This window comes from Anopheles aquasalis, chromosome 2 (genome assembly GCF_943734665.1).
Source record: "Anopheles aquasalis chromosome 2, idAnoAquaMG_Q_19, whole genome shotgun sequence".
Taxonomy (NCBI): domain Eukaryota; kingdom Metazoa; phylum Arthropoda; class Insecta; order Diptera; family Culicidae; genus Anopheles; species Anopheles aquasalis.
Genome location: NC_064877.1, coordinates 58,618,147 through 58,639,235, shown reverse-complemented (window position 1 = coordinate 58,639,235; position 21,089 = coordinate 58,618,147).

The window sequence follows — 21,089 nt, the reverse complement described above, 5'->3', positions numbered from 1 at the left end:
CTCCATCGGGTTTGGGGCTTGTTATCTGTGTCGCATTTCGGAGTCTCCGGGTTTGCCCTGGTTTCCGGCGCGTTGTTCCAGGTAAGTCTTTTCCCGGAGAACAACGTACCTTGCCGGCCGGGGAGAGGAAATCCTTTTCCTTTTTTTTTTTTTGCTGGTGGCTGTTTGCTGCCAAGCAAACGAGAGTAGACCCATCGAGCATCGCTGCTGACGTCCGAAGATGCGAAGCGATGGGAAAACAATTTTGCATTGTGCACGGTCCCGTGGCCATTCCATTGTTCGCTAGCCAAGCGTTACGTCAGGAAGTGGAACGGGTTACGGCTTCACATTGCGCTCCACGCTCGCCTCTCTCTCAGTTTGCGGTGAACGATGGTGGTGGTTGGCCCAAAAACTTTCGTCGCCAGCGTCAGAGCGCTCCATCCCGATAAAACCTCAATCCTGACGGAAACCATGTTTGGCAACCAGTGTCGCCGCCACATTGGCAGCAGCAGCAGGATGTACGTTCCCTCTATTCCCTGGGAGTTTGTTTTGTGCTAATTTTATTGACCATCGCTGACATCAGACGACACAAAAAAAAGCGCTGCGAAGTGCAGAAAAACAACTGTTTCCAACTCGCCTCACCATCCCCTGGCGGGCACAAAAAAGTCGACAGACAATCGGCGAGTGATAACATATTTCCTCGATCTCGTCGGGATTTAAACTCAGCTGAGAGGTTACCAAACTTACGTTCCATTGTACGCGATGCGGCGATGCATCAATATGTGTGCCCGGTGGTCATATGTTTGTGGTTTGCAAAAACAAGGACACACTCTCGGACTCGGACATTTTGGTGGAAAAATAAAACTTTGCTACCCCCCCTTTGTGCATTGTTCCCAGAGAAGAAAAGATCTATTATTGTCACATTTTTGTGGCTTCTTTTTAAGATGCAGGAATGAAATTGAGGTGGTCTGAGGTGGCTCCTTTTTTGCGACAAAAGCACTTATGCAGTTGTGCATCGGAGTTAGGAAAGGGGGAGTTGCTGGTACGGAAGGATGCACCGTTCGGGGAGCGTTTGAGCTTTGGACTTGTCTTTTGCTCCCGATCTTCAAGTCTTGTGGAGCTGGCGTGTAGTACAACGCCATAGTTTGCTCTAGGGGTTGCTGACGGGACACGGGACACTTCCATGAATGCCGTTCACTGGTGCGTGCTCGAAACTCAAAGAAGCCTTCGAAGGGTCCGGAAGCCGTGGTCGGTCTGTGTCGTGGTACCGATCGTTGTTGGTACACACGGCTTCCAATTCCCGGAAACGTGCCATGTTTACGAAGCATTTTGATCCTTGAGTAGCGAACAGCTCACCCCGGGTCCATGCATCTTGACGCTGGATGCACTTCAAAACTACTCACGAGTAGCAGCAGCAACCGCATCAGCAGCAGCAGGTCTTGTTAGACGTCGTCCCAAGTCGGAAGCGTGGCCGTGGCTGGAGGTTGTAATGTGTGTAAACATAATATTACTGTTTGCAGCCTAATACGTCCCACCGAGTCGCACAGGACTTCTCCGGCAGAAGCAACAACTTTTTTGAGGACTCTCGGCATGGCCCCCGTGCTCGAGAACGCTCCTTCACATCTTGCGCCCACTTGCGGATCAGTCAACGCAATTCGCATTCGTTGATGGACGTCTTTAGAGACTCGAGCTTGACTGGTGGCATCGTGAATGGTGAAACAATCTTTATTAAGAGGACACGATTCGTGCTAACTGGCTGCTCGTCATCTCTGCCACCCAGTTGCTTTCGTTTTTGATGACTCATTTTGGATTGGTTTTTCTTTTCTCATCCGTGGTTCGTGCCACCTTAGCTCGGAGAGCATCTTAACAGCGCAATAGATTGTCACGCTTAAGGACTGCGGCGCTTCCTTCCTGAGAGTGGTGGTTCAGTATTAGGGGATTAGCGATGGGCGTAAATTGCAGCCCAAAATTGATGAACTAAATTAATCGTCACGAAGTGTCCGCGCCTTAACGGACCGTAGAACGTTAGCGAATGGTCCCTGCTGGGCGGTGGGGTTCTGTTTGGCTCGCGGATGAAGTATTATTAACGGAACGCTATTTTTAGGGTCGGCGCAAAACGACGAAATTAACCATTTATGATGTCTATGGGACACGGCAGGATTCCAGCAAACTGAAATTGGTCGCTGAAATGTGATAAAGGAGATAATGAAGACACTTTGCTGTGAGTGCTGGTAAGTGGGGGTTCTTCGCTCATTGCGTGCGCTTGAAATTATGGCCAACGGTATTGACAGTAGAGTCCAGTGGTCTCGAACTAGCGGTCCGCCAAATTATTGTGTAAGGATCGCGGCCTCGTCCGCGGTGTAGGCGTATGTTAAGTTCATTAAATGTATGTTCTATGTCATTTTATTCTACGCATATGTTGGAATTGATTGGTAATTGAAAATGGTAATTCCGTGGAAAAAGTATCCGGAATAGTCGATTTAAATCCGACTGAACAATCTGCAATATCTGTAGTGGTCGAAAAATTGAATGAAGAAACATTTTTTCAACATTTTAATATTTTCCGCATAACAGAGTTTCAGATCTTTGGGTTATTTAGCGATTTAAATTTTTATTATAAACCCCTGAAAGTATGCAATTTTACCAGTTACCTGGCGCCTCCATCATCGGTTTTCGGCAACGGAACTGCAACATTCCACACATCACATCACTTCATCATCACTTTCGTACGGTTGTGGCTCCGCTCTGCTCCGTTGTTTTTCAACTCTCCTAAGTTGTTTCCGACGCCTTTTTGCGATTTCGACGGCTGTTTCCGGGGTGTTATCCTGGAAGGATTCGAGTTTTAGTGCGGTTGCTTACTTACTCGCGCAGTTACCGGCAATTTTCGTCGCTTGAACTTCTGTGCGTCTCTACGAGTTCTTGGTGGTGCTGCAATGGCCGCCTGCGGAGTGTGTTCCCGACCAGTGGATGGTGTCTTCGTTAGCTGTAGCGGCAGGCTTGGAGGTTTATTGTGTGGCAGGCATTTCCACCCGGATTGCCTTAAACTAGGAAAGCAATGTGTGAAAAGAGTGCTTGCAAATCAGAACCTAAGATGGTTTTGCGAGGATTGCAGGAAGGACGGTCCCGGGAGCCCTTCTTTCTGTTTTATTGATGAGATATCGCGGCTCATTGATGAGAAGTTGGTCAAGCTGTTGTTGGAAGTTGATTGCCGGCTTTCTCGTATCTCAGCTCACGGCATGAGATATGCCGTGGCCGCCGCGTCTATAAATCCGTGCCTGAGTTCATCGGCTGCTACTTCCACATTCACGTCACCGCACTGCACCACACCACCTACGATGTCACCTACGATTCCTTCCGCGTCCAGCGCTGCAACCACTACGCCCATGGGGAGCGCGTTCAACAGCTCCACAACGGAGGATCCACATGAGCATCATCAATACATTCTGCCAAATGCCGCCGACTGCTCCTCCAATGAAGACGCAACATCTTCCCAAACAAGCCTTGAGCATGTTTTAAGGAACGATGATGGTTGTGACGTGCGGGCAAAAACACTGGTGTCCAAAACTCAGGAGCCTGTTGCCCCTAACGTGCCAGCTAGGGGCATTCATGGCTTGGCTTCGTCATCGTCTAAACCAGCACGTAGCAGCGATCCGTCGCCTCCCGTTTGCTCCCACTCTGCAGTAGCAGTCGCATCTTGTAACACATCTCACTCTCACAACACACCTGTGACTGTATCTTCCCGGTCTCACTCACCAGCGCCAGCACTGCAATTCGGGTCCGGTCCGGCACCCTCGGACAGCAGTATTGCCGACTGCCTTACTGAGCCCAGATTTTGGTTGTACTTGTCCGGCTTCAAACCATCCTGTACGCTGGATGTTTTGGCTGGATTCGTCAGAGCCCGACTCGCCACCAAGGATGTAGTGGTGCGCCGGCTTACTAAGGCAGGGACTGACACGGACGAGCTTTCGTTCGTTTCGTTCAAGGTTGGCCTACCCATACACCTACGCGGCGCCGCTCTGTCGCCTGACACGTGGCCATCGGCCGTCCGATTTGGCGAATTTGTCAACCGTCCGGCCTCGAAGCCCCTGCGGTCTCCTGCTCCGCGTCATCCTCCGCGTCCACTGGCTCCTACAGAGCATAATGTCTCGCCTCTCCAGACGCCAGCCGAGCAACGGGCATAGCGCCGAACAGCACCCGGTCCAGCATCACACCGCACGATTGAACTCACCTTGTACTACCAAAATGCACGCGGCCTACGGTCAAAGGCATCTGAACTCCGGCTCGCGTCGGCTGAGGCCAATTGCGATGTCGTTATACTAACTGAAACGTGGCTCGACTCGTCGCTACCGTCTGGCCTCCTGTTCGTCCTCGCCGCATTCAATGTGTTCCGTTGCGATCGCTCGTGTCTGAATAGCTCCAGATTGAGAGGTGGTGGCGTACTAATCGCCAGCTCTTCAAAACTTCGTGCTGCTCACATCCCGATTGCTGTAAACTCGCTGGAGATGGTGTGGGTGCAGATCTCGCCTCTATCTGGTCCACGTATTTTCATTGGTGTCGTGTACATCCCTCCCTACCTCTCAGCGGACGAGGACTCATTCGAGGCCCTTGCTGAGTGCTTGAGTGACGTGTCGGCGCGAATGGCGCAGGATGATCTGCTCATACTAGCAGGAGACTTCAATCAATCGGCGCTGCTGTGGACTGGCGCTCCTTCTTCCGAGTCGGCATCCCTTCTGCCCATGCCGCCAGCCAACTCTAACTCCTGCGCGGCGTTTTTGGGAATGCTGCATCAGTCGCAACTCCTCCAGATGAACGTGGTCCGGAATCACATGAGCAGGATGCTGGATCTAGTTCTGGCGAATTCATCTTGCGCGCCGCTTTTATCGGTTCATCCTGCCGTGTTCCAGCTTGTGAACCTTGATCAGTATCACCCTCCTCTTTCATTAGTTCTTAAGCTTCCTCTTCCCGCTAGCTCTCTTCACTCCTCAGTTCGTTCTTCATCTCCCACTTTCAACTATCGCAAAACAAATTACCACAGGCTGTGTGAAATCCTTTCCCACATCGACTGGTCTTTTTTGTCTTTATGTTCGACAGTCGATGAGGCTGTGTCTCAGTTTAACAAAATCACTATCTCTTCTCTTAATTCCTGCTCTCCTCGTTTATACCCTCCTTCCCGCCCACCGTGGTGGGACAGTACGCTGCGAAGCCTCAGTCGCGACTGCAACCGCGCTTGCCGTCGCTACAACAACTATCGTTCGTCTTTCAACAAGACGTTGTTTAAATTGACATCAGCGGCTTACCGCCAGTACAACAGAGCGCGTTATCTGGGGTATGTAGTATTAACTCAAGAGCGGCTCAGATCTAACCCGAAGTCCTTTTGGAGCTTCGTTAACGCCCGCAGAGGGGGCCATAGCATGCCTAGCTCTATGTTTCTGGGAATGGAGCAGGCAGATAGTGAATCGGACATCTGTGCACTTTTCTCTAGACACTTCGCCAGTCTTTTCGATGCTCCGATGCTGGACCCATCTGAGCTTGTATCAGGTCTCTCGTACACGCCGTCTGGTGTTTTCTGGGTGAACGAGTTTCCGATTAGCGTTGAGTCGGTCGGCAATTCTCTACTTAATATTCGCCCGTCCTACTCTCCCGGTCCCGATGGCATCCCTGCTGCGTTACTGAAAAACTGCGCTTCTGCCCTGGCAGCTCCGCTTGCGACACTTTTTGAAATGTCTCTTGCCTCCAAATCCTTCCCATCATCCTGGCGTAATGCACACCTTATCCCCATTCATAAAAAAGGAGACAAATCATGCGTGTCTAATTATAGAGGGATTTCGCTGGTCAGTAACTGTAGCAAGGTTTTCGAATCTGTTATCCATCCCGCGCTTTTATCTGCGGTGAGCGCTTGGATCAGCCCTCGCCAACATGGTTTTCTGCCGAGGCGGTCAACAGTGACCAATCTCGTGGAGTTCGTCTCCTCCACCACGGCAAGACTGGACAGCGGTATTCAGACTGATGCGGTATACACCGACTTTAAAGCTGCTTTCGACCGGGTTCCGCATGCTCTTCTTATAGCTAAACTCGGCAAGCTTGGGGTCTCTCCGAATCTGACTGCTTGGCTGGAATCTTTTCTCTCGGGTCGCTCTTGTAGAGTGAGGGTTGGCTCCTCCCTATCCGAGGATGTCTTCTGCACGTCAGGCGTTCCCCAAGGTAGTGTCCTTTCTCCTCTATTATTTATTCTATTCATTAATGATATCTGTTCCATCCTGCCTCCGGAGGGCCATCTCCTATATGCTGATGACCTTAAAATCTTTTCTCCTATCCACAGTATCGCCGACTGTCTTGCCTTGCAAGAAACCCTCGATTCTGTTTCCCGGTGGTGCTCTGCCAACTTTCTCCTTCTTTGTTCTGATAAATGTTCTATTATCTCTTTCTCTCGCTCTCGCTCTATTTCCTTTAATTACGTTCTTAACTCCGTTTCTTTGTCTCGCGTCTCCTCTATCAGGGACCTTGGGGTGACGCTTGATTGTTGCCTAACTTTTCGGGAGCACATCCAATCAGCAGTGGCAAGAGCTTTCAAGACCTTGGGGCTGATTAGAGCCATCTCCCGAGATTTCAGCGACCCCGATTGCATCAGGTGTCTTTACTGTGCGCTCGTGAGGCCAGCATTGGAGTACGCCTGTATCGTGTGGAACCCGTCTGGTGTGTCCCTCATCTCCAAGTTAGAGCATGTCCAACGGAGTTTCACTCGTATGGTTCTGTGGCGCCGCGGGGGTACTCCCAATGCCTCCTCGCTCTCCTACCCTGACCGATGTGAGCTGCTCGGTCTGCTGGCTCTGGAGCTTAGGCGCACGATCGCGCAGAACCTTTTCATTGGTGGAGTCCTGTTGGGTAGATTGGACGTTCCGGGCATCCTGGCTCGCCTCCCGCTGTACTGTCCATCGCGCTCTTTACGCCACCGCTCTATCTTTCTCGTTCCCCTTCGCCGTACCCTCCACGGCACCACGGATCCCCTCCTTAGGTGTCTCCGTAGCTTCAACCTCGTCTATCATCTCTTTGACTTTCATCACTCTTTCCCTACTTTCCGTTTCGCCCTCTTCTCCGCTCTTGACTCCTCGTCTACTGTTTGATCTGTTGCACGGGATCTTCCCACTCTTGGTGGTAGTTTGTTTTGCTTCCACAATTTTTCACCCCTCTATTCCTCCACTCTCTAATTGGTAAGCTCCCACTCTTTTTTTATTGTATCCTCCTTAGTTTTAGGATAGTTTTAAGATACTGTGTCTAGCCTGACGGCGAACACTTTTAAATATATTATTATTATTATTATTATTATTATTCCAGTTAGACTGTTTAAAGTTCTGGTCTAATTATGCAAATAATTGCATTCATGTTTCGCTTCCTTCGCTTTTCTGCGTGCACTTCATCTCCTGCGTTTATCGTAACATGTGATCGATTAGCTAGTTTTGAGTGTTTGTTCCGAAGATAGTTTTATTCTGTTTCATACAGCTCTTGTAAATGAATTAGAAACCAAATAACATTTTTTTTAGATGGTACCTTACGGACGGGGCCGTTCTTATTAGGTGTATAGATGGAGAAGAGAAAAGTAGAATGAATAGAGGGAGCAGGACCAAATAACATAATATTGCAAGTCACCGTTTGCTCTGAAAACAAATGCTGCACACGTTTCCCCGAATGTAACATATGGAGCCTGAACTCTGTTACTTTAAAGAGTGTTTGATTTGCAAAATTAGGAGTGTTGCAACCATCATGAGTGAGTGGCAGTGTTTAAACGTTAGATTGATGTATTTTTATTAGTATCAGTAACCTCGATAAGGTTATACATGATACAAAATAAATCTATGTTCTATTTTCTGCTGACAAAGAAAAGATGAAATAAGCTTTTACCTTCCTTAAAGCGGACATTTAGTAAATGCCTGTCCTGCTACAGATAAATTTACGATGGCTTCCCACTTCATCTATCAGAGTTTTTCGTGAACGCTCGCCCTACTCTGACCTAGACTGGAAACTTGCTTCGATGATTTATCAAAGCACACCAAAGGATGCATCTTTGCCGTCCCCTGAATACGGTGCAGGAAGAGAAGTACAGCAGAAAAAGGGGAAGTTTGCTGACTTTGCCACTTGCCACGCGGATGCCACCAACACACCGCTGCTGCTGCTGCTGCTCACGTGTACCCCCGTGGTTGGTGATTTATAAACATGTTTATCAACAAACTTCCTGGTCCGCTGGTCCTCGCGCCCGATGGTGCATCTTCACTGCACCACGAATGCACCGTCGCACAAGGTTACCAGCAACACGATCCTGTGACACGGTCACCGGTCCCAGGACAGGTTTAGAATTAAACAGGGAACAGCCAGGAGGGAGCGAGAAAAGAGAGAGAGAGAGAAAAAAAAGAGAAACCCGGACCAAGACCACCGGGTGCGCGCGTGGACCTCGTGGTAACAAATTGCACGACATTCGATCCGTTTTCGCGCAAAATCCGCACCAACATGACACCGTTCGAGCAAGAGGTGGTGGTGGTGCTACCGGGTGTGTCCTTCCAGGACATTCGATTATGGTCGCTCCCCCCCCCCCCCCCCTTTGCCCCATTCTCTTTCTCTTGTTCACCCGCCGCTTCTCCAGCGGGAGCTTTACTTTCTTCATTCTTTTTCTAACAAACGCACGGACTGTTTTGCATACTGATGTTTAATTCATTAAACGATGCGCTGCGATGCGATGCGATGCGATGCTCAGTTCCGGGGACAGAGACACCGACCACCATTTGCATGGTTATGGTTACTTTTGCGATGGCTTTTTGATTTGCTCGCCTGCCTCCGAGGACGCTAATGCCACCATTATTCTCTACGGCCTCTCTTTACAGCCTGGCCCTGTCCCATGGTGCCTTTTTGGTGCAAAGCGTCCACCAGCGCCTCCCACGTCTCGGAGTTCCTCTTTAATTTGCAGCGCCCAGCAACATTCAGCGGACACAAAACCAACGCTTGTCATCGACCATATATCAAGGGGTGGGTGTGTTTGGTGTACGATCAGTGGTCGAGAGCATGAGAGTCCAACGCAAAGCCTCGGAAGCTCGCACTGTTTCCAAACAGAGAACAGAGATCCAGTTATGTAAAGTATCTACCACACGAGCCACGGCCGCCACGACACAAAAGCCAAACCCACCACCATCGAGCGTCGACGCCAACGGACGGATTATGTAGCCAGGCTCGCCGGCATGCTCACCAACAGCATAAAACGGTGACGGTGATCTCTCGGCCACTCGGCTCAACGATCGCTTGTGCGCTGGTGGTGGCGCGTGGGGAAGAAAAATGGACCAGACTCTAGCCAACGTTTGCTCCTTTTAATCATTGTCCGTGGCCGATCCGCATGGGTTTTTCGCTTAGAGTTTTCGCATGCCTAACGCCGTCCGATGCTCGTTTTTTTTTTTTTTTGGGGGGAGGTGTGATGATTGTTATTTCTGTTCCAGCATCACCACCACAACCACCACCAGCAGATGTAGCGGCGGTATCATGTTGTGTATTTTGTTTGTTCGAGGTTCGTTCATACACTTCAAGTTCGTTTTCGTCCCTGTTTTCCATTCGTTTCTCGTTCGTGTGCTTGTTATAAACCAACCGCAAATCCGCCATTGCTCTGGCGCTTTTATTACAAAGTGAAAAATTGCACCGCTTGCCCACTAGCAGAAAGAGAGAGAGAGAGAGAGAGAGAGAGAGAGAGAGAGAGAGAGAGAGAGAGAGAGAGCGCGCGAGAGAGTTGGTTTTAAGCCGCTGGTTGAATTGTAACCAGCGAAGAATCTTACGCTTGTTATTTTAAAGCACCTTCACCCAGCGGACCATTTACTCAGCGTACCGTAAATAATTCATTTTGCATAACACAATATCCCGAAAAAAACCCCCCCTCAACAAAACAACGGCATGATCTTGCTGGCGCTTGAACCGAAATAAAGGAAATCACTTTCGCACCCGAGCAAAGCGTTGTTTCTTTTGTTGCTGCCCCCTTTAATGATAGTGGGAGCGCGCCACATCCATTTCGTGATTTTCGATTTTTATAGCGAACGCTTCAAGAGCCACTGGAGCCGAGAACGAACGAAGTTCAATTTTCACAATCTGCCAGCGTGCGAGCGGCGAGTTGTCTAGGAAACCGGGAGTCTCCTAAAGGTCGGTTCCAGTCGGTGCAGCAGTGTAATCTGGTGTGTCTCCATCGTGTACACATGCAAGGAGCTTCGTGCATTTTTTATCACCATCCACCGATCGCGCTCCTCCTCCCCTTCCTTTCCACAATGTCCGTGGAACCGATGGCCGTGGTCGTGGAATTGATGTTTTTCGGTTCCGATCTAATGGTTTGCGAAATAACTTTTATGGCATTCGGGCAGTCGAGGCCACTGTGGACTTACGAGGGCGAGGAGAGCAAAACGGGGCCATGAACTCGGTGCGGGTGGTGGTGGTCGGTGGGTACATTTTGATTTAATGAACCTATCGCCCATTTCCTACGATTGTAATCTCACTCAGCAAAAGGGGGGAGGGCTGCAATTCGTTTCAAGTGAACAGTAACTTTGGCTATTACTTACTGTGAATCGGGAACTGCGTGGGGAGCGAGGAAACAGTCGCTTTGACATTTGAAACAGATGCTTGACTGTGTGGCTAGTGGGTGTGTCCTTGAGCTACATATTCGAGACATAAAGATGCTACAAATTGGATGGAAATATCTTCTTAAAACACGGAACTCTTACCATTCCCTCAAAATGCTCCACTTTAACAACTCGACAAAGCCCATTGCTACGTCCTTAAAGTTAATCAGCTATACAGCTTCGTTTTACTCCTCGACGCGAAGGCGAAGATGTGCTCAAGCAGATCAATTCAAGCTGTCATTTTCAAGTGTTCTACATCATTCTCCCCTCGACTTTCCCTTCCCCAACTTCCCCTGTCCAACGCACTGCTTCACCGAACGCAGCATCATCACGGGACATTCAAACAAGGAATTTATTTTCGTCACTTCAATCCAGTGCCATCGCCATCACACACTCAGCAACATTTTCCCGCGAAAAAAAAGTTTTCTTCAAGCTGCTAATTTGATGCAATGAATTTTTTTTCGATCGAGTAACATGGTGATAGAAAATTGAATCTCGCACCGCCAAGGCTGGATAAGAAATAAATACAATTTCCCAAGAAAGTTAAGCTCTCACCGTCTCTCCACGAAGCCTGATTGAATGAGAAACGGTTTTATGTTGGCCGCGTTTATAAGCTTCACTTTTCTGGGAATATATTTCCCCGCAGTTGAGGCACGGATTTCGGGAAATGTTGCCCCCTGCCAACGATGAAAAGTTGTCGCTATAAAACCCCAACACAAGTGAGTTGTGTTGGTGTGCGCTAAGACGGTTGCGGCAATTATGAATCCCGCGAATCCCGTTCAACATTTTCGTCACTGGCGCAGGGCTGCAAGTGTCGCTCGGTGGCTGGCCGTGGCATTGAGTGCGATGACAGAGTGACAAAGCCAGTCGTCACTGCAGCTACCAGCCTACGCCAATTCGCCAATGTTTCATTCCAGCGACAGTCAACTGAGCGCCAGATGAATGTCAGCTGCAGCCGATTGTGTCGCAGGCGCGCGTGGTTGCTGTTTGTAAAATGCAGCACCGCAGCATCCTCATGCGGATGACAGTGGAATGATTCACGATCGGACTTTGCTACCGCCATAACGCGCGTGTCTTCCTTTCAGGGTGGCCACCAAGTGCTGCCAAGTGCTGCCATTTGCACCTGCTACTCGCAGTACTACTCGGTACTCCCTCGTAATCCCCCTCGAGAAACACACAAAAGGTGCTTTTGAACAGGCGCCAACAGAACATTGTGACAACGGGGAGAGGGAGAATGTGTGCGGTTTAACATCATTTCCACATCAGCTTGTTTGAAGCCTCGAAACGGATCCTTCTTTATCTGCTTTTTGTTTTATCTGCTCGTGGTAGTGGCGCGTACGAGCGTAGCATGTGGATTGATTTCGCCCGAAGGGAAATCCTGTAACACCCGATGTTGTCGACGTAAAGGAAGACGACGAAAGAGAGACTCCATTGATACGATCTGGATGGTACGGGGGAGTGCGAAGGAAGGAGAATAAAGATGTAACCCTCCCGGGGGGCTGGGGGACATGTTGAAGCAGATGGCAATAACATATCCCCGGGAGTGCATGTCAACCAAGGTGTACGCATATGTCTTTTCTCTCCTGCCATTCTTGCCAACAACAATCGCACAAGCTGTCCCCTATGTTAGCTTCCTGATTGCTCTTCAATTGAATCATTCACGGAGAGTGCATGCAATTGGAAATTTGAATTAAAATGTCGCTAGTCAGCAAAATCTGCACAATCTCCATTGAAGAGCGCCATCGAATGCAGTCATTATGGTTCTTCGAATCTACAAAACAGACCCCTTGACATGTGTATGTAACAGGCGCGCGCGACAAATAAGTCAAACAGGAATTTATGAAGCACATTATGTTGTTTGGTGGAGTAATTTGTCAAGCATAACGCCCGCTGGACGCCCGCTGTCCAGTCCCAATTAACTTTCCTTCCCTGTCTGCTGTCCGTGTGTTGCCGTGCGGAAGGCCGCGGTGTCACGCTGTCGCCAACACAGTGGCACCATCCACCACCACCACCACCACCACCACCAGCAGTCGTCGTTGTTGGCGCCATTTGCATGCAAATGAATTACATGCTACAAGCATTAAATTAACTCGCGATGCCGGCCAACCAGCCAGCCGTCGCCGTGCCATCGCACAAAAGAAGAAAATAGACCAGGGAGAGCGATGGGAGCGAGGTGTGGCGAGGGGAGTGGTTTGATAAAATGCCACAACCACAATATCGATCGGTTTTTGGGGGCAGGACATCCACCTTTTCGCCAGGATTCAGCACCTGCTGAATGGAAAAAGATGCGAGACCGAGAGCCAACCGCAACGCACTCGTCGCCATTGCATAACATCCGTCCACGATCCTGATGCAGCAATATTTGTTCGCACGCCCGGCATGTGTGACCGTGCATTTGTGTCTGTTATGTTTGCTTAGGGAACTCGCCTCGCCAGCACCGTGCACCGTAATGTACAGATGTTACGCGCTTTGAATTTTAAGTGTCCAAACAACGCGAAACTCGAAACCGGTCCGGTCTAACAACCATGTTTCTCCTGTTGGTGAGTGTTGGATTTTATTGTTTTTCCCCGTGCTTGGTGCCGTGCTTGGTTCCGTGGGTCATAATATTTGTCCAAACTATGGGGGGAGGGTGAACGAAACGATTCTCTCGCGAGTCTTCGCACTCTTCAATGCTCCGGTGTTCTAGAGGTGATGTTGCTCAATGCTTGGAGTGAGGAGTGATTTCAATTCAACAAATGGGCAGGTCAACGGATAGGTGTGGCGTAGCACTGCGACTACAATTGATCTTTGATTCGTCGATCCATTTTCACCGTTCCGAGTGTGAGGCAATGGTGGTGAGCTGCACGGCGAGAAAGGATAACATTTTCCTCGAGTCACCTTGAGCCAAAGGTGAACACTAATTTGAATATTTTTCCCATCGCATTTTGCACTCAGCGATAGCTCAACTGAGGGGTGCTTTCTTCTTTTGAAGCAATTGCTAGATAAGTGCCAGCATTTGCAGAGTGTAATCGATATCCACATTTTCATATTGCAACGAAACGTTCATACTTGGATGTATAGAATTGTGTAGAAACACTTGTCACAAAGAAAAGAAAAAAGCTCAGCTTAGCTCAAGTTTCTAAAGTGAATTACACAAAATTTACATTATCTCCACAAAAAAAAAATACTCGATGTTGTTCCATTAAACAAACATAACATATGTGTAGACACATTATTGTGCAGCTGTCGAAGAAGCTTTTATTTTGATATCGCAAGTAAAACTTTCCCTCGGGCGCTGAGACGGTGTGAAGACAAATGGTTTTCTTTCCAAGCAAATTATGAAGCGATAAGCAAATGTTTTCTTTCAACATTCTGGCAGGATACGTTACATTGACATATCAAATGGCGCGATCATTCGCACAAACAGTGCTACACTTCTCCAACATCGAAATAACGAGCACCACGAGCCAATGCTTCGAATGTTATGCTTTGAAGAAATCTCAGTACGATGGCATGGCACCAAACATGGCGATAGCGAAGCGGAGATTGCTACCAATGGCTTGATGAAGCCAATCATTATTGAACCCAATACCGAACGCACGCGAAAGGGAAATCCATGCTGCTGCGTGAGATCATTCGAATTGCAATCAAAATCATTCCCGCTACCTCACCCAACCAGTCCGCAGCCCTCCCCCAAATTGTCTGTTGAATCAAACAAACCCGGATCGTTCGAGAGTCACTGATTGCTGAAAGCGCTCGAAGCCTCGTCTTCGTCGTCGTCGTCGTCTTTGGAGCCGTATGCGCTCCGATTTATGAGTTCCCTTTGGATGAACTTGGATGAGTGTGTATGTGTCTTGGCTTTAGCTTTAGCAGTGTATAGGACAACCCACAGGACAGGCTGGCAAGTGGCGAACATTAAATTTTCATGACCGATAATACCGATGGAGGCGCACGGCATGTCGATGGAGGCGCACGGAATTTCTCTCTTCTTTTTCCTTATTTTCTCTCCTTTTTCTCTTTCTTTTTTTTCTCTGTACTTCCCACGATAGTATCATCGGTTCAAGTGTGACCAGTTCCAGCCGCTCCTACGTTATGAATTCAATAAACGATTTTGATTACCTTCAAATCGTCCGTATCCGTAACCCGATCGACTGTTTGGGGCCGATGAGACTGTACTTACAGAGGACCAGGTTTTTGGTGGTTAAACATCTCGCTATGGCTATGGTATTGGCTTCTGATGATGAAAATGCCCGCTTGCTTGCGCAACAGGAGCTCAAGTGTCACGCCTTGAGTCACGCTACGCTACTGAAGTGCCAAGCGACATTCGTTGGCGTAACGGCGTCGTCGACAAACAGCTTCTCTTCGACCGCTTCTGCGCTCGAACCCTCCAGCGGCTGGTGGTGCTGGTTGGTAAACACGAGCCAGCCAAGCGTGAAAGTTGTGGCAAAATTATCCTCAAATCAGCTTCAATGATCCAGAGGGAACGTCGCGTCCTTCCCTCCTGGCACTGTTGCTGCTGCGTCCTCACGGGCGTTGTGTGTTTACCGACGAGGGAGAACAGGATTTACAACGCCATAATGATCCTCTTACCGTTCGGCAGCGGCGGATGGGAGAAGACTTTCTATTCTCATCCTCTTCCTCCTCCTCCTGCTCTCTGGGGAGACATTATCGAGCTACGCAATACCGGGAATCGACAGCACATGGCCGTAGACCGGCGAGTCGTGGGGCATGTTTTGACAGAAATTGTCAGCAAACGGATGGGTCGCGTGTCTTGCCATCGATTATTATAACAGAGACATTTCTCTGGTGAATCCGAAGCTTGGAGTGATGACACTGAGCGATGGATGAACCTGTGCACCACCCTATGCACCAATACTGGTAAGGGAAGACCTCGAGAAACGCAGCTGTCGTAGGTTGGAAGCATTTAATAATTGGACAATTTATTACCTCATCAAACACACGTTCTTCGATCGATCTTATCGACGAACCAGATCAATCACTCGGTAGGAATGGCATTCATTACGCTTCATTAAGTATAGAAACATCCGTGCAGCAAGCAGCCTGTCGGTAACGCTTTTTGAGATTGAGATGGAGTGTGCTGTTTCTGCTAATGTTGCAGTTTCCCCCTCCCAAACCATGCGGTCCCAAACCGGAACCATAATTGGAAGCATATCGATCGGTTCACAGGGAAGAGAAGCATCTCTGTGTTTGTGTACTGAAGAAGCGCATTCTACATTATTTTCTATTCGTTTCATGGTGCGCTTTGGGGCCGTCTGTTCAGTTAACAGGGTTTTCTCGTTACAAATGGCGTCTCTGCAAGCTTGTGGCATGTGGTTCTAAATATAATCTCGTAAGTTGGTTAAGAAAAAAACTAAACATTAAGCGGTTCAAAGGGAACACCATGAAGATTCAGTCCACTTGGGTGTATTACCTTATCAATTCAAAGCGAATGTATTCTGGCGCATAATAAAGATTAATCTGTCTTTACTTTAATGTTCAAAGCAAGAACTCGAGTGTTTCGTAATTTTATTCTCCTGACATCTATTTGCATTTTCTTCACTGCACTTTGTGTTACTCGCACTAGGTAAATTGAAAGAAATTACTAGAACTTCATCTATACTACTACTGAGGTCTGCTGGAGGAGATGAATTCCATTCCTTAGACATTCATTTGTCCCCACAGACTACAAATAGTTTCAGTCATGTAAGAGTAGAACCCATAATAGACACATAACCAGGTCACCAGGTCGAAAATGGCTATGGACATGGATGGATATGAATTTATATGGACACAGTGTCAATAAGGATTTTGAACTCAAATTTCAAGTGAATTCCAGCTGGTTAAGGAGGGGCTTCGGTATTTATTTTTGTTTTGTGACACATATTTTTTACATTTTTCCCTGAATGCTGATCCTTTCAAGAACATTGTGTACATTTTTTGGATCAATCGAAGCAAAACTGAAAAAGTTATAGATTTTTGAAAATTCGCGTTTCGTACAAAGCTCCATGCAGCTCGCTACTTTGAACAGCGTTTCCCAAAACCAACGTTTTCAAAATCGGTGCCCGTCGTACCATAAAAACTATTGGACCGTTCGATTCGAAATTTTTAACATACAATTTGTACTCTGTTGCAGGTAGCCGCGTGGAGATTTAATATTATCGTGGAGATGTAATATTAGATTTAATATTAATATTATTTAATACATCTTTAAAAATCGTGGTTTTAGGCAAAATGACAAAAAGCATCCCTTTATCAACTTCAAAAATCTGCCAAAAAAAAAAGGAAATTCAACAAAAACTTGACGGAGCTAACTGGATAAACTTATAATCTTTCAAACGAGTATCGATTTGTATTTTTCTGATGACCCATCACGCAGCTACGATTACCACCTTTTCGAAGACACGACTGCCTAAATTTGATGCCATGGATGAAGTTTTTATTAAATCTTCCCCAAAATAGAACTAAATGTTCTTCAAAACTTGTAGTTTAATATTCCATTCACTACAAAAAATAAAGTTGAAAGGTTGCGTCACAAAAAATAATCAAAAATTTTCCCTCTTTTGACCAGAAATCACCAAAGCCCCCCTAAATGACAAATCGATCCGAAATGTCATTTTTTCCTCTTAGCCGTGGTCATACAGAAAATTTTAATTCGAACAGTGGCTATGATATTTTGAAAGCTTTGGAACTACTTAAAAGTGTACTGGAATACTTTAAGACTTCTGGAATACATGATCTGTCTCCTGAGGCATGATAATGACGTCCTCTTGTACAGTAAATGCATTCATATAAAACGAAAACCCCATACAGTGGATCAAGAATTGATGTCCACAGCGTAGTATCCTGACATCCGCCGCAGAGAAAGTTAAACCAGAGGGATGGAAGTCCATTTGTGCCCTTCATCTAATTCTCGTCAACCCTGACCGGCTCCCTGGTCACCGGTAGGTAGCTTGGAACGGAAACGGACGAACATCGCACGGAACGGATCAATCCATTCTGCCCAGTAACCTGCTCGGATCGGAACCAATGAACCGTACTACCGTCCCATGTGCCACGGATGCCAGCCAATTCCATTTGCCCGCTCGCCTCTCGTCTCGCGCTCACCGTATCATATCATGCCGATTTCCGACGCTGCATCGGCAAACATCCGGCAAACATCCGGCCGGAAATGAGTTGATCTGTTGACCAGGCCGGAGCAGCCGGGTTCGAGCATCGTTCTTATTAGTCCGAAAACGATACCTTACATCGATTTCCTTTCAATCTTCGATGCATCAACGATGTGCGGGTTTTGGGAAAATTGTGAATTAGAAAAGGAATAGTTTAGGAAGGGGAGAATTTGGCGTCGGGTTCGCATATCCGCCAAATTGAGAAAACAACCTTAATTGGCTAACCAACATGCTTTTCAAGCAATTACAGGAGATGCGTTTGACAAGCTACTTTGCTTATTTTAATAGAAACATGTCAAATGTTAAAATAAATACCATAAATTGTTCTCCTGACATCGCGATACGCAAATTATTAAGTAAAGTTGTTCAAAAGTGCAAATTATAGATAACAAAATGAAATCACTCTCTCCACAAAACAGACTCTGCCTCTCTATGAAAGAAAAAGGGAAAAAAAACATCAAAACAGCTCCATGTCAGCTCGAACGGAAACAAAAATTAGACCTCAAAAAAAAAAGCCAAAGCCACAAGAAACAAACACCAGGGCCAGTGTCAACATACGGCGCGGCAGAGCATAAACAACAGTCGACCAACCAACCAACCAACCGAAACCGAGTGAGCGATGAAGAGGACCGAAAGCAAGTCGTTACTGACGACGGCTTTCTCTGAAGGACCGGACCCCATGAAGGATCCCCCGGTCCCGGCCCCGGCCAAAGCACAAAGTAAACATTCCCGGCGTGCGCCACTGTGTTTTTGTTTGCGGAAGCTGACGCTCTAACCCAGCTAGGGGCTACTTAGGGGCTTATGATTGGCGGTGGTGCTACCTTCTGGGCCCATGACCAACATTCACGGTGTCCACGGTATACGCAAAGCGGATCGAAGCATGGAATCCTCACCAGAGCCATCTGATCCCGCTATCGCCGGGTTTCCGGAACCACCGTCCTGGGGCTAGGGAAGTAGCAAATGAAATCAATCCCCGGACAGAATCCTCGCAAGGCCAGGTTGGTCGTTGTAAGTTTTCCGACCGATCCAATGTCGTTTGTCGATGATCGTAAGAACGCTAAACGGAAATGGTTGCTTCACACCGCCGGCGTCGGAACAAGAAACGGGCACAGACGGAAGGACGGACGTGGCAAAACCGAATTTCTCGTTCGTTTCTTTTGCTCGCTTTTCCGGGCGCTTTTTCTTTTCTTTTTGTGGCGTACACTGGCATCATCATGTTTGGTTGCCGTGGCCGAAACCTCGATCCAAAGTTATGCCACCCCCATTCCCACTGAACACCACAGTGATAACGAGGACGAAGGCAATTAATTATATTTTGCTAAAAATAATAATAAAAAAAATAATATCGTTCCAGTGCGGAATGTGTGCGCGCGCGCTCGAGGAAAACCATATTTCACGGCGGAATTGCTGCATCGTTAAGCATTTAGCACTGGATGGATGGTTCCAAAGCGAAGCGAAAAACGAACGAAACTGTCTTTTGTTCGGGGCAATGACCTGACATCGCGAATGATTAGTCTTTGGCCAGGCGTTTTTGGCGTTACGATGTCACTCAGAAACAATAGCAGGCAAACGAGGTCAAAAATGAGTTGGATATGGATTCCCGGGATTGGTTACCACGGGATGAGCATAATTGTCCCGCTGATGTTTGGGTGTTTTTCTCGGCAAGCGCACGCATGTTTCCGAAGCAACAGGTGCGCCCAGGTTGATTACCTTTCGAGGGGGTTGCGGTAGAGGGAGTGGATGTGTGAAAATTCAATTTTCTCGCAATTAGGTTAATGCGTGCCATTCAGCCGTAGCCACAACATTGAGAGAGGGTTGAGGTTTGGTGAACCTCGGAAAAAAATGGCCGCTCCGGAAAACTTTGTCCATTTGCTTTACCATCCCCTGTCCCGGAGATGGAGCATATTTTGTTGTAACAATGTTTTCGAAAGGAAAGAACGAGGGAGAGAGAGAAGCGAGTGGTTCCGGATGGGGAGCACCGATGAAACTTTCCAGTGAATGGATCATCGATTAAGCTCGATGACAGAGCACAGGATGTGGCATCCTTTCCTGCCACCCTTCCAACCCCCGTTCCCGTTGAGTTCACCGATTGGCACCGATTGCTGGTGCTGCTGCTGCTGCTGCTGCTGTTGACAGTTTGAATAATTGTTTGCCCTACCGGGGCTGGCGAGCACCGGTTTCCGGCCATTCATCCGGTCAGGTATGAAGGGTGGGGTGGTTTTGGGGGGGTGGAGGTGAATTTGATGGGGCTGTAAAAGTTTTACATCACAAGCAAGTGCTTCCGAAGCAACGGTGCAAATGGCGATGCAGTGGAACAGTAACAGGCCACAGCAGCTTCTCGGTGAACCCCCGCATCCGGCTGACCGTGTCCATGATAGTGTGATGAGCTGATAAAAGCGATCAGATTATCGAACGAAGCAAAAACCGACGCAAACTTTGTGTGCTTGTGTGCGGCCGGATACCATTTCTCTTTGCTGATTGCCTTTCATCGTACTTTCGAGATCCATTCCAGGGCTTCTTGAAGGAGATGACGTGCGAGGAGGGTGGAGTGTAACTCCCGCTCCGATCGATAAGAGATTTCAATCATTGACGTCATTTACCTGCTACGAGCAATCGAGTGTCGCGAGCACAAAATGCACTACGCATTAAAAGGATGCAACGTTGTTGCAAAGCAATCGCCACCAGCCGTTCCTCATTATTTTTATCGCTCTCTTCCTCCCTCTCTCCCTCTCCCTCTCTCTGTTGTGTTGATAAATGCCGTTGAAAAATATTTAAAGCCAGTTTCCGGCTCCATCATCCACAACTCACCATCCCGATCCGGAACCAATGTCCCGCTGACGCGTATGTTTTTGCCAAGTAAGCGTCGTCGTTTGGCAAACTCCGATCCGTCTTCCGTCTCTAGGCAACCCCTTCCGAATGAAAAAGGGCTGAGCCCCAAAATTCTCGATCTTCGGTCGCACACAGGGATATGGCGCGCTCGGATTTCAGCTTTCAGCTGGACCCTCGTCGTCACGACCCTTTCCCACTTACACGGAAGCAAGAAAAACATTTCCCCGTTCGGCCGAAATAAGGGTTAGGGGGGTTGATCCACCACCAGGGGACCAGCAAATGGCCCCCTTTGGTTTGTTTTTATGCTCGTTGAGCAAAAACAAAAGCGCTCCGGCCAGCTCCCGGATGTCCGTCTCCATCTTGAGAGCGGAGGGTTGAGGGTTGAACTGAAAGATTTGCTTTATTCTTTGCTCGTGCCGCTCGCGCCACTGTACCGGGGGGGGGGGGGGGGTGGTGCCCCGTTTTACGGTCAAAATAATAGCAAAATTCGTACAGCGAAAGGGGT